The sequence below is a fragment of the Macaca fascicularis genome, chromosome 11 (genome assembly GCF_037993035.2).
Source record: "Macaca fascicularis isolate 582-1 chromosome 11, T2T-MFA8v1.1".
In the NCBI taxonomy this organism is placed as follows: Eukaryota; Metazoa; Chordata; class Mammalia; order Primates; family Cercopithecidae; genus Macaca; species Macaca fascicularis.
Genome location: NC_088385.1, coordinates 107,213,442 through 107,228,078, shown reverse-complemented (window position 1 = coordinate 107,228,078; position 14,637 = coordinate 107,213,442). Strand labels below are relative to the sequence as shown.

The window sequence follows — 14,637 nt, the reverse complement described above, 5'->3', positions numbered from 1 at the left end:
AAATAGTCTCTATTAACAGTATTATCTGAAGACATAAAACAGTATTATGCTGTACCTATAATTCTTCCATTTTCTTTCACTTTTCATTCAGCATTTAAAAAATATTTATCCCTATGACACGGATAGCTTCAGCTGAAATGTACATTCCACAAGAACAAGAATCTTGCTGTGTTTTGTTCACTAGGATATTCCAAGCATCTAGATATTGTCTGGCGTATTATAGGGTCAATCAACATTTGTTGAATGAATGAGTGCTGTATCGTACTTGACTATATGAGTATGCCACAGTGTATTCTCCTGTTGATGAATGCTTAGGTTGTTGTACCATTTTTTTGTTTTTTGTTTTTTGTTTTTTTTTTTGTAATATGAACAGTGCTATGGTGAATGTTCTGGTTTCTGTCTCCTTGTGCACGTATGTAAGGATTTCTTTTTGGAAATACTGGGTGTTAGGGGCAGGCACCTCTCCAACTTAGCAGTACCTTGCTGAGTTACCCTCCATGGTAATATTATCAATTTATACTCCCACCAGCAGTGTATAAGAATCCCAGTTTCTCCATATTCTCACCAACATTTGATACTATCAGATATTTTGATTTTTGCCAATCCTATATACATAAGATTATGTTTTGTTTTACTTTTTGTTAATAACACATATCATTTTTCTTAATAGAAATTTGATGTATTCTTTCCGTCCTGGGAATGGACATAATGATAGTCGGAGGACTGTGTTTTATACCAATGAAGAGTGGGAATTTTTAGACCCAACCCCTAAGGACCTAGAGGAGTCCATAGTACAGGAAGAAAAGAAGAAGCCGACCCCTGAAGGAAACAAAGGTATCTATGCACTTCCTGTTGTCTGTCATTCTCTCTACTGCCATCTGTTAACCACCAGTGATGTGGGAGACACTTTATTAGCAGGTATTTCTGGAAGCAGAAGGCCTAATTGGGGCTTGCATTTTCTTTGTGGGACTTAAAACATAAAGGCTTGGCAAATTATTTAATAAATGTTACAAGAAATAAATGGCTGTCTAGTCCAATGGCTCAAAATTTTTTGGGAAATAGAACACTTAGAAGTCATGATCCTCTTTATGGAAATATTGATTTTTTTAAAACTTTTTAGTTAATATAAATGATCAAAGCCAGGTGCAGTGGCTCATGCCTATAATACCAGCACTTTGGGAGGCCAAGGTGGGTGGATCACGAGGTCATGAGTTCGAGACCAGCCTGGCCAACATGGTGAGACCCTGTCTCTACTAAAAATACAAAACTTAGCCAGGCAGGAGAATTGCTTCGACCCAGGAGGCAGAGGTTGCAGTGAGCTGAGACTGCGCCACTGCACTCCAGCCTGGGCAACAGAGCGAGACTCTATCTCAAAAAAAAAAAATTGTCTTTAGAAAACTCGTAAAATTAAGATTGATAATTCAGAATAACACTGGATTTTTGTTATTTGCGTAATATTATATGACTGTGGCATTTTGGGAAAATCATTTATTTCATTCTTTCTGTATCAGGCAAATTTACAGTTTATGACCTGGTTCGGTGTGTAATCTTATTCTTCAGATTCCCAATGCAGTTTTTGCTTGTCTGTAGATGCTATTATTATTACGACGCACATAAAACTTGAGGGATAAATAGGGTTGGGTCCATTGCAGTCACCGTAGCTATGAATTCAAATAGGATCTTTCCAGAAGCATTTATTATAGATAGTATTTGATATTGAATCTTTATTAAAAATTGTTTTAATGGTTAACAGATATTGTGAACTGTCACTGTATGTTCAGTTGGTTACCTTTTGCCCTCATTTATTCCACTCCAACAACCGACCTAGGTTCTGTTCTTCAAACCTACAAGGCATGCTCCTATCTCAGTAACCTTTACAATGGGTGTTCCTTCCATCTGGAATGCTTTCTCCACATATGTGCATAACTGATTTCCTATCTTCCTTCAGATATTTGTGCAAGTGTCATCTTAGGGAAATCTTTTCTGATTGCCCTAGTTATAATTGCAACTTAAATCTCCTACTTCTTGTCCCTCTTTTCTACTTAATTTTCTCCTTAGCAACTATCACTATCTGGCAGGCCCTCTATTTCACTGCCTCATTGTCTTTCTCCCCTTTCCTAGAATATTAGTTTCATGAGAGTAGGAACTGTATCCACCTAGTTGCCTACTGAATACATTATACCTAAAACAGTACCTGGGTAAAGCAGATACTAAACTATTTGAGTGAATGAAAAAACAAAAAACAGGAATGAGTGAGTGAGTGAATGAATAAAAATATAAATGGTTGGAAACATATATATGAATAAATATGTAGATGAAAAATACTCTAAGGCCAGATGCTTGGCTCACACCTGTAATCCCAGCACTTTAGGGGACCAAGGCAGGCAGATCAAGAGGTCAGGTGTTCGAGGCCAGCCTGGCCAATATGGTGAAACCCCGTCTCTACTAAAACTACAAAAATTAGCCAGGTGTGGTGGCATGTGCCTGTAGTCCCAGCTACTCAGGAGGCTGAGGCAGGAGAATTGCTTGAACTCAGGAGGTAGAGGTTGCAGTGAGCTGAGATTATGCCACTGCACTCCAGCCTGGACAACAAAGTGAGATTCTGTCTCAAAAAAAAAAAAAAAAAAATACCGATAGTAACCTGTATTTTTGTGCAACAGAAATAAGATAACCCATTATAAAATTGAGTTTTTAGATATGGATAAATTTTTGCTTGTCTGCCTGGCAATATTTAAGTTAAGTTGATATCTAATGTTATTTAGCTACAGTAATGTTTAGAGTGCTATAAAATTTGTAATCAAACACATTTGTTACTTTTTTTTAAAGTTTATTATCTGTGAGAAAAGAATAGTTTTCAAGTTTTGATAGAGTTAAGCAGTACAGGGGACAGAATTTTTTTTTTTTTTTAAAAGACAGAGCCTTGTTCTGTTGACCGTGCTGGATGGAGTGCAGTGATGCAATCATGGCTCACTACAGCCTCCTGGGCTCAAGCACTTTTCCCACCTCAGCCTCCTGAGTAGATGGGGGACCACAGGCACACCACCATACCTCACTTATTTTTTAATTTTAATTTTTATTTTTTTGTGGAGACAGAGTCTCCCTTTGTTGCCCAGGATAGTCTCTAACTCCTGGGCTCAAACGAATCCCCCTGCCTTGGCCTCCCAAAGGCCTGTAAGTGCTGGGATTATAGTTGTGAGCCACCACACCTGGCTGAGAAATCGTAATTCTTTCTGATAATGTCAGGTATCCCTTTATCACCCCAATAATGTTTATGCAGTTTGGCTAGATTTATAGCAATGAGAGCTCTTTTTTTGCACATAAATCCTAGAGGTATATGAAGTCTGACTTTCAAATCAGTACAGTAACTAAAATATTTTAGAGCCACTTAAATAGATGACTACACTGGTAGGTGTGAGACTCATCAGTCCGTCAGAGCCATAGTAACTGTATATTGGAGAAATTGGAACTGCTTTATCTCTGGATGGCCCTGGGCTGCTGCTTACCTGCTAATTTTGAGTTTCAGTGCAGTTAATACATTGGGAGTTTGGAAGAAAGCTTAGCTTTCTTCATTGAAAACTTTAAAAGGCAGATGGTCTGACTCCTCCAAACCCCTCAACCCACACCAACATTACGTACAACCCTCCACCTACATACATATGTGCACAGCCTAGATAAAAAATTAGTTGTACGCTACAAGATACCGAACATAATGAAGCCACTAGATTGTAACTTTCTGAGGGCCTGCTTGGTTCTGAGTTTTCTTCTCCTTTTCGAATAGTTTGGAGATTATGGTTTCATATTAGGGTAATTCATCTAACAATAACTGCTTTGCCAAAATCTGCTTTTATGCATTGGACAAGTGCTGCACTTACTTTATTCTATACTGTGTGCTGTATAGTTTATTCTATACTTTTATCTTTGTTTTCTTTGCATCTATAGCATGTTTGCTGGTGGTTTGTTTTCTCTTTGCTATTTTGACCAATGACACATTGGAGATTTTCTCATCTATAAGAAACTATTTTTAAAAGCTTATGTTCCATCCCCTTTTCTTTCCACCTTAATGCACTAAGCATCACTTTTTTGTTTCTTTTTGACTTTTTTTTTCCCCTTTTTGTGGAGAATGGGGTCTCTTGCTTCTAGGATTCTAACATATTTGCACCTTATGGTTTCCACTCTGATAAATTTTCAAGTTTGTATCAGAAGCCATAGCCTTTATGTTGTACTTACAGGCAAATATTACAATTCCTTATTTTTCAACAGTTTCACAAAGGCTGAAAAATTCGCCTCATACTTCCCTCAAAGCCAAACAGTTGCTTCAAACTTCATCTACAAATAGAAGTAAGTACTAAGTTTAAAGTTGACAGCAGATGATCTAGTTCAATCTTAAGCCTTTTGACATACTGAGTGACCGGTGTCTGTAATATAATATAATATGTTTTAGTCTTTTAAAAAAAAATAACAATAGGCCGGGCGCGGTGGCTCATGCCTGTAATCCCAACACTTTGGGAGGCTGAGGTGGGTGGATCACGAGGTCAGGAGATCAAGACCATCCTCACTAACACAGTGAGACCTCGTCTCTACTAAAAGTAGAAAAAAATTAGCCAGGCATGGTGGCACGCACCTGTAATCCCATCTACTCAGGTGGCTGAGGTAGGAGAATTGCTTGAACCCCGGAGGCGGAGGTTTCATTGAGCCAAGATTGCGCCACTGCTTTCCGGCCTGGGCGACAGAGTGAGACTTTGTCTCTAAATAAATAAGCAAATAAATAATTTTTAAAAAGCAATAAAATAATGAGAATTTATCATGTTATTTGGGTAAATCCAGAAGAAACATTTTCTACAGAGGTATGTATTGGGTTGTTTTGCTGAAAGGAGTAAGTGATATATAGAGAATTTATTTTTGTTACCAACTTAAAACTAAAAGTCATTGTTTCAACTTTATGCCAACTGAAATTCATAAGTGCTTTAAAATGAGCTTTATATATACATTTTAATGGACTCGGGAAAGCATTTCTAGACTGATTTCATAGAAGTAGAATTTCTGGAGGAAAATAATATAAAACAGTTTTAGGGATTTTAGTAGAAATTTTCAAATTATCCTGCAGGAAAATTGGTTCAGTTTATACTCCCACCAACAGCGACAGAGCTCCAGTTTCCTCCTTCCATTTGGCATCTTTGCTGGTCTTTAAGCAGAAAATATTGTTTTCATTACATTTCTTTGGTTTTAGTGCTTTTGAATCTTTTTTATGTGCTTACTGGCCGTTTTTATTTTTGTAGTAAGTGCCTGTTTCTCCATTGCCCACTTTATGTTAGAAATCATTTGGTTTTTTCTGAGTAATTTTATAAAATTATAAAATATTTTATCTTTTTTAAATCATTTGTCTTTTTCTGAGTAATTTAAAGATTTCTTTATAAGCTAAGGATACAAACCTTTTATCTGTCATCGAAGTTTCAAAAACTTTCTCCCAGTAAGTAATTTGTCATTTTGCTTTATTTTTTCTTTCTTTGTTTTTTGCTAGCCAAACTCCAAAGTCACATTTTACTTAATTTTTATCCTGCTGAATGAAAGCATTTTAACTTAGTGATTTTAGTGTAAACAGGAGCAGGACAGAATGTAATTATCTAGGTCTTGCTCTGTCACCCAAACTGGAGTGTAGTGGCATGATCATAGCTACTGCAGCCTCAAACTCTGGGACTCAAGTGATTTTCCTGCCTCAGCCTCCCAAGTAGCTAGGACTACAGGTGTGTACCACCACGCCCTGCTGATTTTTAAAATTTTCTGTAGAGATACGAATTTGCTGTGCTGCCCAGGCTGGTCTTGAACTCCTGAGTTCAAGTAATCCTCCCACCTTGGCTTGCCAAAGTGCTAGGATTACAGGTGTGAACTACTGTTTCTGGTTGAGAGTTTACTTTTGTTTGCTAGTGGTGTTCTTGGTATCTTTTCACATTTGAGGCTTTGGTCCTAGTGCTGAAGTATTACACTTACCATCTGAGGTTTACAGGACTTGTGTTTTAATATTGAACAGATGGAACTGTTCTGCATCTTTGCAGGTATACAAAATGTGCCTACCAGGACTCCCTTTTGTATCCATTGAAAGCAAGAAGTAATAGAGTAAAATTTTGCCTGGCTAGAGGCTTTGAAAGAATGGAGTATTCTGGTTTAATTCTATTAACTTAGAATTATGAAGGTGAAAATTTTTCAAAACTTTAATTTCGTATTGAATGCAATTTGAAAATATAACCAATGATTCCATTTTTTTTCTCTAATAAGTTTGGACATTCAGATCTACGTGATCTTTTATTATAGAACTCCTAGTGTGCCTGAGACTTACATTGTGAAGATCCTTTTCTGAAACTTTAGATGTAAGAGGATGTAAATGGTATTGTGTGAGATCAGGCTGGATGAGAACTGTTACCTGTAAATACACTTTTTAGACTAAATCTCTGATTGCCACTTGTTTTCTAATTTAACTTATAAAAATAAAACACACTGGGCCAGGCTCGGTGGCTCAAGCCTGTAATCCCAGCACTTTGGGAGGCCGAGACGGGAAGATCACGAGGTCAGGAGATCGAGACCATCCTGGCTAACACGGTGAAACCCTGTCTCTACTAAAAAATACAAAAAACTAGCCGGGTGAGGTGGCAGGCGCCTGTAGTTCCAGCTACTCAGGAGGCTGAGGCAGGAGAATGGCATGAACCCGGGAGGCGGAGCTTGCAGTGAGCTGAGATCCGGCCACTGCACTCCAGCCTGGGCGACAGAGCAAGACTCCATCTCAAAAAAATAAATAAATAAAATAAATAAAACACATTGGATGGAGGGTGGAAGTAGGAAGGAGATTTATTCCTTTTAATTGCATGTCATTGTTTCATATCAAGACAGAACATATAGCATCCCTGGCTTTGGACTTACAGAAGGAAACACATTTTTCTACCTGCTGTATGCCAGATGTTCTTGAGCACCTGGAGGGTTTATTGAAGCACAGATTGCTGGGCCCTACTCCAGAGTTTCTGATTCATCAGGTCTAGGGTGGGGTCTGATAATTAGAATTTGTAAAAAGTTCTTAGGTGCTACTGGTCCAGAGACTACATTTTTGAGAACCACTCTTGTATACTAATTATAAATTGTAGAACTCTAGAAAAAAGCTTAGTTTGGTCTGGGATAAGCAGCACACAGGTTATGGAGCAAATCATGAGAGGTTCAACCATTGATCCCAGTCTAGTGTGGAATTTGGATAATAAGCAATACACAATGACATAACACAGTTCTTGGTTTTCATGATTGTAAGTCGTAACCAAGTATTTTTTAGTGAGAAATTCAGATTCGTTTGCAAGGTTTAGAGATTCCAGGTGATTCTAGAAAAATAGGATTTAGTGATTAACCCCATGAGAGTAGGAGTTATTTATGTCCTTTTTCTCTCCCCCATCACTTAGCATTTAGCCTTACTTTAGAAGGGCCCTGTATTTGCTTTAGACTGGTAAAGAGCTTTGAGTGCTTATTAAATTGAAAGCTTTGTGTTTTCATTTATTTATTTATTTATTTATTTATTTATTTATTTATTTATTCTTGTGAGATGGAGTCTTGCTCTGTCACCCAGGCTGAAGTGCAGCGGCGTGATCTCGGTTCACTGCAACCTCTGCCTCCTGGGTTCAAGCGATTCTCCTGCCTCAGCCTCCTGTGTAGCTGGAATTACAGGTGCCTATCACCACGCCTGGCTAGTTTTTGTATTTTTAGTAGAGACGGGGTTTCACCATGTCAGCCAGTCTGATCTCAAACTCCTGACCTCAGGTGATCCACCTGTCTCAGTGTCCCAAAGTACTGGGATTACAGGCATGAGCCACCATGCCCGGCCCAAAAGCTTTGTGTTTTTAAAGATATTAGACATGTTTCTTGTTTAAAAAAAATCTTAACAGTAATGTAGGAGAATAAGAGAAACTTTTTCCAAAAAAGAGAAATCATTATGATTATTTTCTTCATTGGAATGTTGGATAATGTAGTCTGCTTCATTAATCATCAAGTGTGCTATGGATTTTTCCATTTTTACAGGATTTGTACCTCAACTGATGGAATACTGGTAATTCTTCTATTCCATTTGAAGATGAAAAACGCCAAAATCGTAGGCCTGGCATAGAAGTTGGATAATGAAGACAGCTCTGGAAGAACATATAGATACACACACATATAGACACACACATATATAAAATACACAGACATATTATTTTTAAAGTTTATTTTTTAAAGTTTTAAAGTTTTCAAAATGAAAACTGGCCCTGCCCCTCTCCCAGAGTGAGCGGAGAACAGTGGTTACATGAGCAGCTTTCCTTGTGAGGCCACAGGTCCCTCTGGACATGCTGCTGCCTGGCCATGGCTCCTTTCCCTTTCATCTTTCTCATAGACCAAGGGGCTTCGAGCATTAAGGCCACACCCCTATTATGCATTCTAGTGCGACCCTGGTTACACCTCCTCTGGCTCAGTCACACAGCTGTGTGGTAGGCTACTAGTAGTGTTTAGCAGTTGTCACTGGGATCACACTGATGTGGCCCCATCCCCGCCTCTCCCTGCCCAGTGATATCGGAAGAAACCTGACAGAGAAAATTGTCCACGGCCAAGAAAAAGGTAAAATGCACCAGGTTATGGCCCCCTGACCCAGGCCCAGTCTCCCTCCGATGGTAGGACTGCTGCCAGAGTCTGTGCCACTCCTGAGGCACACCAGGCTGGGCCCCACCCAATGCCTCTGGGCTCCCCCAACCAAAATCTTATAGCCAGCCCCTCCCCCTCAGCAGCCCAGCCTCTGCCCTCACCAGTTGCCCCAGGGTGACTTTGGGTGGGTGACTCCTGGGTCTCCCTGCTCCATACTCAGTCTTTACCTTCTGCTGCCCCAAGTGTGACCTCCCTTGGGTCTTTGGGCTGACATCTCCAAGGACCTGGGTCCTGGCCCTGCACCTCCTTCCCACATCTCAAAGTGGTGACTCAGGCGTCATGCTGATAGGCACCCCCACCCCAGGGAGGAGTGGAATATAGTGACATCACAGTTCCCCTAGGAACTGTCATTACTGCCATGAAACTGATCTTTGATCTTAGGACCCAGTCCACTAAGTGTTCTCACCCTGCTTCTGGTTCCTCTGGTCACAGCACAGGTTTCCAGCTGGAAGGGGAATGAGGACTATGGGACCTAGGAGTGAGAGGTTTCAGGCTGCCTTACTCCATTAGCAGAGACATTGACAATGTGAAAAGCCCACACTTTCCCCATGAGCTCAAAATGTTGACAGTGTCTCTGGGTGGCAATAGGAGAATGGGTTTGGTTTGATTTTCTCCCAGGCTTCTACTCTCCAGAGAGTTTAACATTTTTTTCTGAGTTTTCCACCTCATATTCAAATTCTCTGTGGTTCCGGGACCAGAATGCCCTTCAATCAGTGGTTTCTAAAGTAAGATCTGCTTATCTTCTGTGGAACAGATCTTGGGAAACTGAATTTGACAGCTTGAATCTTCCTCGTATCATCTCAACCTAGGGTACTTTGAGTGCCTGGGGTTGTTGCCTCTTGGGAAAGTGCTAGCCTGACTAGTTGTCAGAAGCCCTATATTTTTATCCTGACTGAGTCCCTAATTTGCTCTTTGATTCTGGACAAGCCACCTCTCCTCCTTGGGCTTGCATTTCCTGAGGAGGTAGAGTTAGAGAATATCAAAGGGCTCTGTTAGCTCTGAGAGTCCAAGGTTTAAAGGCTCACTAGAGCTGGGCATGGTGGCTCCTGCCTGTAATCCCAGCACTTTGGGAGACCGAGGTGGGTGGATCAGGAGGTCAGGAGTTCAAGACCAGCCTGACCAACATAGTGGAACCCCATCTCTACTAAAAATACAAAAATTAGCCAGGCATGGTGGCACACGCCTGTAGTCCCAGCTGTTCAACTCAAGAAGCTGAGGCAGGAGAATCGCTTGAACTTGGGAGGCAGAGGTTGCAGTGAGTCGAGATGGTGCCACTGCATTCAAGGCTGGGCAACAGAGCAAGACTCCATCCCCCCGCAAAAAAAAAAAGGCCCACTAGAATGAAAACCTCAGGGCCAAGGGTTCCTGTTTGTCTTTTTCTGCGTTATATCTCTGCTATTACTCCTGTTTGTCTTTTTCTGTCTTATATCCCTGTATTAAGAACCATACCTGAGGCCAGGTGCGGTGGCTCAAGTCTGTAATCCCAGCACTTTGGGAGGCCGAGACGGGCGGATCACGAGGTCAGGAGATCAAGACCATCCTGGCTAACATGGTGAAACCCCATTTCTACTAAAAAAAAAAAAATACAAAAAACTAGCCGGGCAAGGTGGCAGGCGCCTGTAGTCCCAGCTACTCAGGAGGCTGAGGCAGGAGAGTGGCGTAAACCCGGGAGGCGGAGCTTGCAGTGAGCTGAGATCCGGCCACTACACTCCAGCCTGGGCGACAGAGCGAGACTCCGTCTCAAAAAAAAAAAAAAAAAGAACCATACCTGGCCCATATGTGCTCAGTAAATGTTTGTTGAATGAATATACCTTTCTACATCACAAGCTGGCAGAAGGGGGAGCTTTTCTCAAACTTCATCTCTAGAGGTTTATGTTACTATCCCTTTGAGAGAATTCGGATTCAGACTTTCAGTTCTATGACTGTGGGCCAAAACCAACAAAGATCCAAATCCTCTTTCCTTGGGAGCTTGAGGAGAGTTTACCAGTTCATGTTTCCATTAAGTCTGAGAACTTTGCCTTTAAAATCTATTCCTGGCTGCTGCCTACCCCTTCCTGTTCTGGGGAATAGAGTCGAGGGGGCCATCCTTAGTCACCATCCTTTAACTGTCTCCACAGAAACAACAGAACCAAGAAATGGTGGATCAGTTGGAAGAAGTAACTGTTTGCTCACAACATGACTGCTGGATTTGGGGGGGCACTCAGATGTAGAGGCTTCAGTCTCGTCTCACCCACTCCCAGCCTGGGGAAGGCTCACCCCCCAGATTCCACCCCATCCCCATAAGGTCCCTGATAACTTGGTCCCATGGGTGGAACTGTCCTGGGGCATTGGTGCCATTCTGGGGGCATGTCCCTTGCTGTACCATCTCTGCTTCCCCCTAGTAAGAGCTCTGTATTCCTTTTCCTATAGGAAGAGAAAGAGTGCCACCAAAAGCAGGGAGCTCTAAGGGAGCAGTTACAGGTGAGTAGAGAGTGTGAAGTTCCCTCCTGTCCTCTGGAGAATGTTTCTTTCCTTCTCTTTCAGCTTTTGGCTTTTCTACCAAAGGTTCACATTCAGAATGTAGAAATCCTTGTATCAGAGAAAGCCGAGTTACAGACAGCCCTGGCTCACACTCAGCATGCTGCCAGGCAGAAAGAAGGTGGGAATCTGGGCACCCCATCATCCTTCAACTTGGCACTTTGACAGGCCATTGGGGGAGTCCTTTGGGCCCCATCTGAACCTCTCTCATTCCAGGAGAGTCCAAAGATCTGGCCAGCTGCCTGTAGTATTCCTGGCAGTGTGTGGGAGAGTTGGAGCAGGCTCTTTGCTGTCTCCATACAGCAGAAGAAAGCAGACAGGGTGAGTCCAACCACCTGCCCCATCCCCTGGCAGCCTGGCTTCCCAGATGGCGGAGTGAGCCTAAAGGTCCCTTCTGCAGGATGGAATGTCCTGCCCAGAAAGCAGCATGGACTATTTCTCACTGCTTGTGTGTGTGGTTGTTAGAGGTAGCCTGGGGCTGAGTCAGCTGCTGTGGGTGAGTTAGGGGTCCTATGGAGAGCGAGCAATGGATGCAGAGTTCGGAGGCCAAGTCCTCGCCCTACCCTTAACTGGCTTTGGCCTTTGCCAAGTGCTAGGTGGGGGATATGGTACTTGTACTGTGAAGGTACAGAAGAGTATCTTCAGTATGTTACCATTTGTGTAGAGAGAGGGAATATGTGTGTGTGTGTGTGTGTGTGTGTCTACATACATACTATGATCATATACATAAAATGTGTCTACAAGGATTCATCAACTCAGGAAGGGGTTAGGGGGAAAGGGGAAGGAGAGCATTAGGACAAACACCTAATGCATGTGGGGCATAAAATCTAGATGACGGGTTGATAGGTGCAGCAAACCACCGTGGCACACGTATACCTATGTAACAAACCTGCACATTCAGCACATGTGTCCCAGAACTTAAAGTAAAATAATAAATAAATAAAATAAAACACAAAAAACTCAGGAGAGAGGAACAGGGTGGCTGGGAGATATTTCCCTTCTGTACCTTCTGAGCTTTGGACTATGTGAATGGATCATCCTTTCAAAAAGTGAACAAGAGATTGATTTCCCCCTTCCTATCTGTGCCCCCACCCCCAGTGAACAAATGGGCTTAGAGAATCAGATACACCTGAGGGTTCAAATCCCAGCTCTGAGTGATCTTAGGCAAGCACTTAATCTCTAATACCCCATGTTTTTTATCGACACAATAGAGGTAATAATAGTAGTTGTCTCATATGGTGGTTGTGAGGATTAAATGGGATTGTTAGCATGGTGGCTAGTGAAGCACTCAATAAGGGTTCAAACAGTGGTAGTAATAACAGTAAAATAATAACAATATTGTTTTATCCCTCTGGGCCTCTGTTAGCCAGCTATAAATTCAATCTCTTTCCCTGTCCCTTCACCCTTACTAAGTTCTTTTAAAAACAAATGAGACTGACCAGGCGCTCAGACTCATGCTTGTAATCCCAGCACTTTGGGAGGCCTAGGCTGGCGGATCATGAGGTCAGGAGTTTGAGACCAGCCTGGCCAGCACAGTGAAACCCTGTCTCTACTAAAAATACAAAAATTAGCTGGGTGTGGTGGTCGGCACCTGTAAATTCCAGCTACTCAGGAGGCTGAGGCAGGAGAATTGCTTGAACCTGGGAAGCCGAGGTTGCAGTGAGCCGAGATAATGCCACTGCATTTCAGCCTAGGCAACAGAGCTAGACTCCGTCTCAAAAACAAAACAAAAAACAAACAAACAAACAAACAAAAAGCAAATGAGATCATGGACTTAGAAATGCCTTGAAAAAATGTCAGGTGTGATTCAGAGTGAGGAAGTGTTACTGTGGAATAGTTACTGAGCTGTTGGTACTGGTCGGCCAGCTGCTCCTCTGCCTGCTATATCCTGACTTAACCTTGGCCTGTATTTTCAGTACAACAAGGAGTTAACCAAAGAGAGAAACACCCTCAGGCTGGAGTTACACAAGAACAGGTAGCATGGGGGAAGGTGGGATGGAAGGTCTGGGGGCCCTTAGCATGGGTGATGTGCTGGGAGGTTGAGGGGGTACAGGTAAGCATGGTGAGGTGGTCATACAGGTTTGTACATGTGCACAGTTAAGCTGTAGTGCTGGTGACTCATGGTGTAGCCTTGAACAACTCACACCTTCTCTCAGGCCTGCCATCTGTAACTTTGGATTCCTGGGGTTCCTTCCAGTGCTACGGTTCTGTGGTTGTGAGGCAAGGGTGGAGGGTTGATCACCAAAGCAGTCCTTTCTGTTCTTAGTTCATTCCTTTCTCTACTGCCTCTGGCCATAACCGAATCAATGAGGACTGAAGCAGGAGAAATCAGAATTGGAAGAGAAGCTTTGAGTCCTAGTGACTGAGAAGGCTGGCATACTGCTTAACTTAGAAGAGCTGCAAAAGAAATTACAAATGACTGAACTGCTTCAACAAGCTAAGGACTGCAGCCGCGGAGGTGGTTGGAGCCCCATCCAGCTGGGGCCATGGTCTAGGGATCATGCCAAGAGTTGGAAAATTTCGGTCCTTGTTCTGATGCTGCCATAGAATCCTCCAGAGAGTGCTAAAAAATCTACAAATTGGGGCCCTACCATAGACCTGGGGAATCAGAATCTCAGGGTTAGGGCTTAAAAAAAATGTTTTTAACACATCATAGATGAAAACCATTATTTGATAAATTACATTTATATGGCTAGCTAATGAGTCTGTTTATTTCCATCTGAGGTTCACGCCAACACTTCCACTATTCCATGGGTAATAATAGAGAGTAGAGGTTTTTTGTTTTTTGTTTTTTGTTTGTTTGTTTGTTTGTTTGAGATGGGGTCTCTCTCTATCACCCAGGCTGGAGTGCAGTGGTGTGATCTTGGCTCACTGCAGCCTCTACCTCCCAGGCTCAAGCGATCCTCCTGCCTCAGCTTCTCAAGTAGCTGGGACTATAGGTGCACACCACCACACCTGGCTAATTTTTGTATTTGTAGAGATGGGGCTTTGCCATGTTGCCCAGGCTGGTTTTGAACTCCTGAGCTCAAGTGATCCGCCTCCCTCAGTCTCCCAAAGTGTTGGGATTCAGACATGAGCCACCATGCCCAGCCTGAGATCTTTTTAAAATTATTTAATTTTTTATTTCTAAAACAAAGAAACTTGACAGCAGAGTTGTATTGACTGAGTTGTACACTGAGCCTAGCCCTAGCCCTTTTAAGGGGCACTGTTGGAACGGCCCAGGCTCCCGGAATCTAAACTTCTCACTCTTCACTATCTGGTTTTCAAGGCACTGTGAAGGCCCTGATACTAAACAGCAGTTACTGCAGGCCATGGAGGAGCGGGCATAGCTGGAAGCACACCTGGGGCAGGTGAGGCTTTGCAGGGGAGGGATATGGAAGGAAGATGACCCCAGGTGGCCAGGAGCAGGTGAGGACCAGTGAC

The 14,637-nt window shown here is 42.5% G+C and overlaps 1 pseudogene; it reads left to right on the top strand.

Moving 5' to 3' along the window:
• LOC102141298 (golgin subfamily A member 2-like) overlaps positions 1–14,637 on the top strand; it is a 43,105-nt pseudogene that overhangs the window by 16,956 nt on the left and 11,512 nt on the right.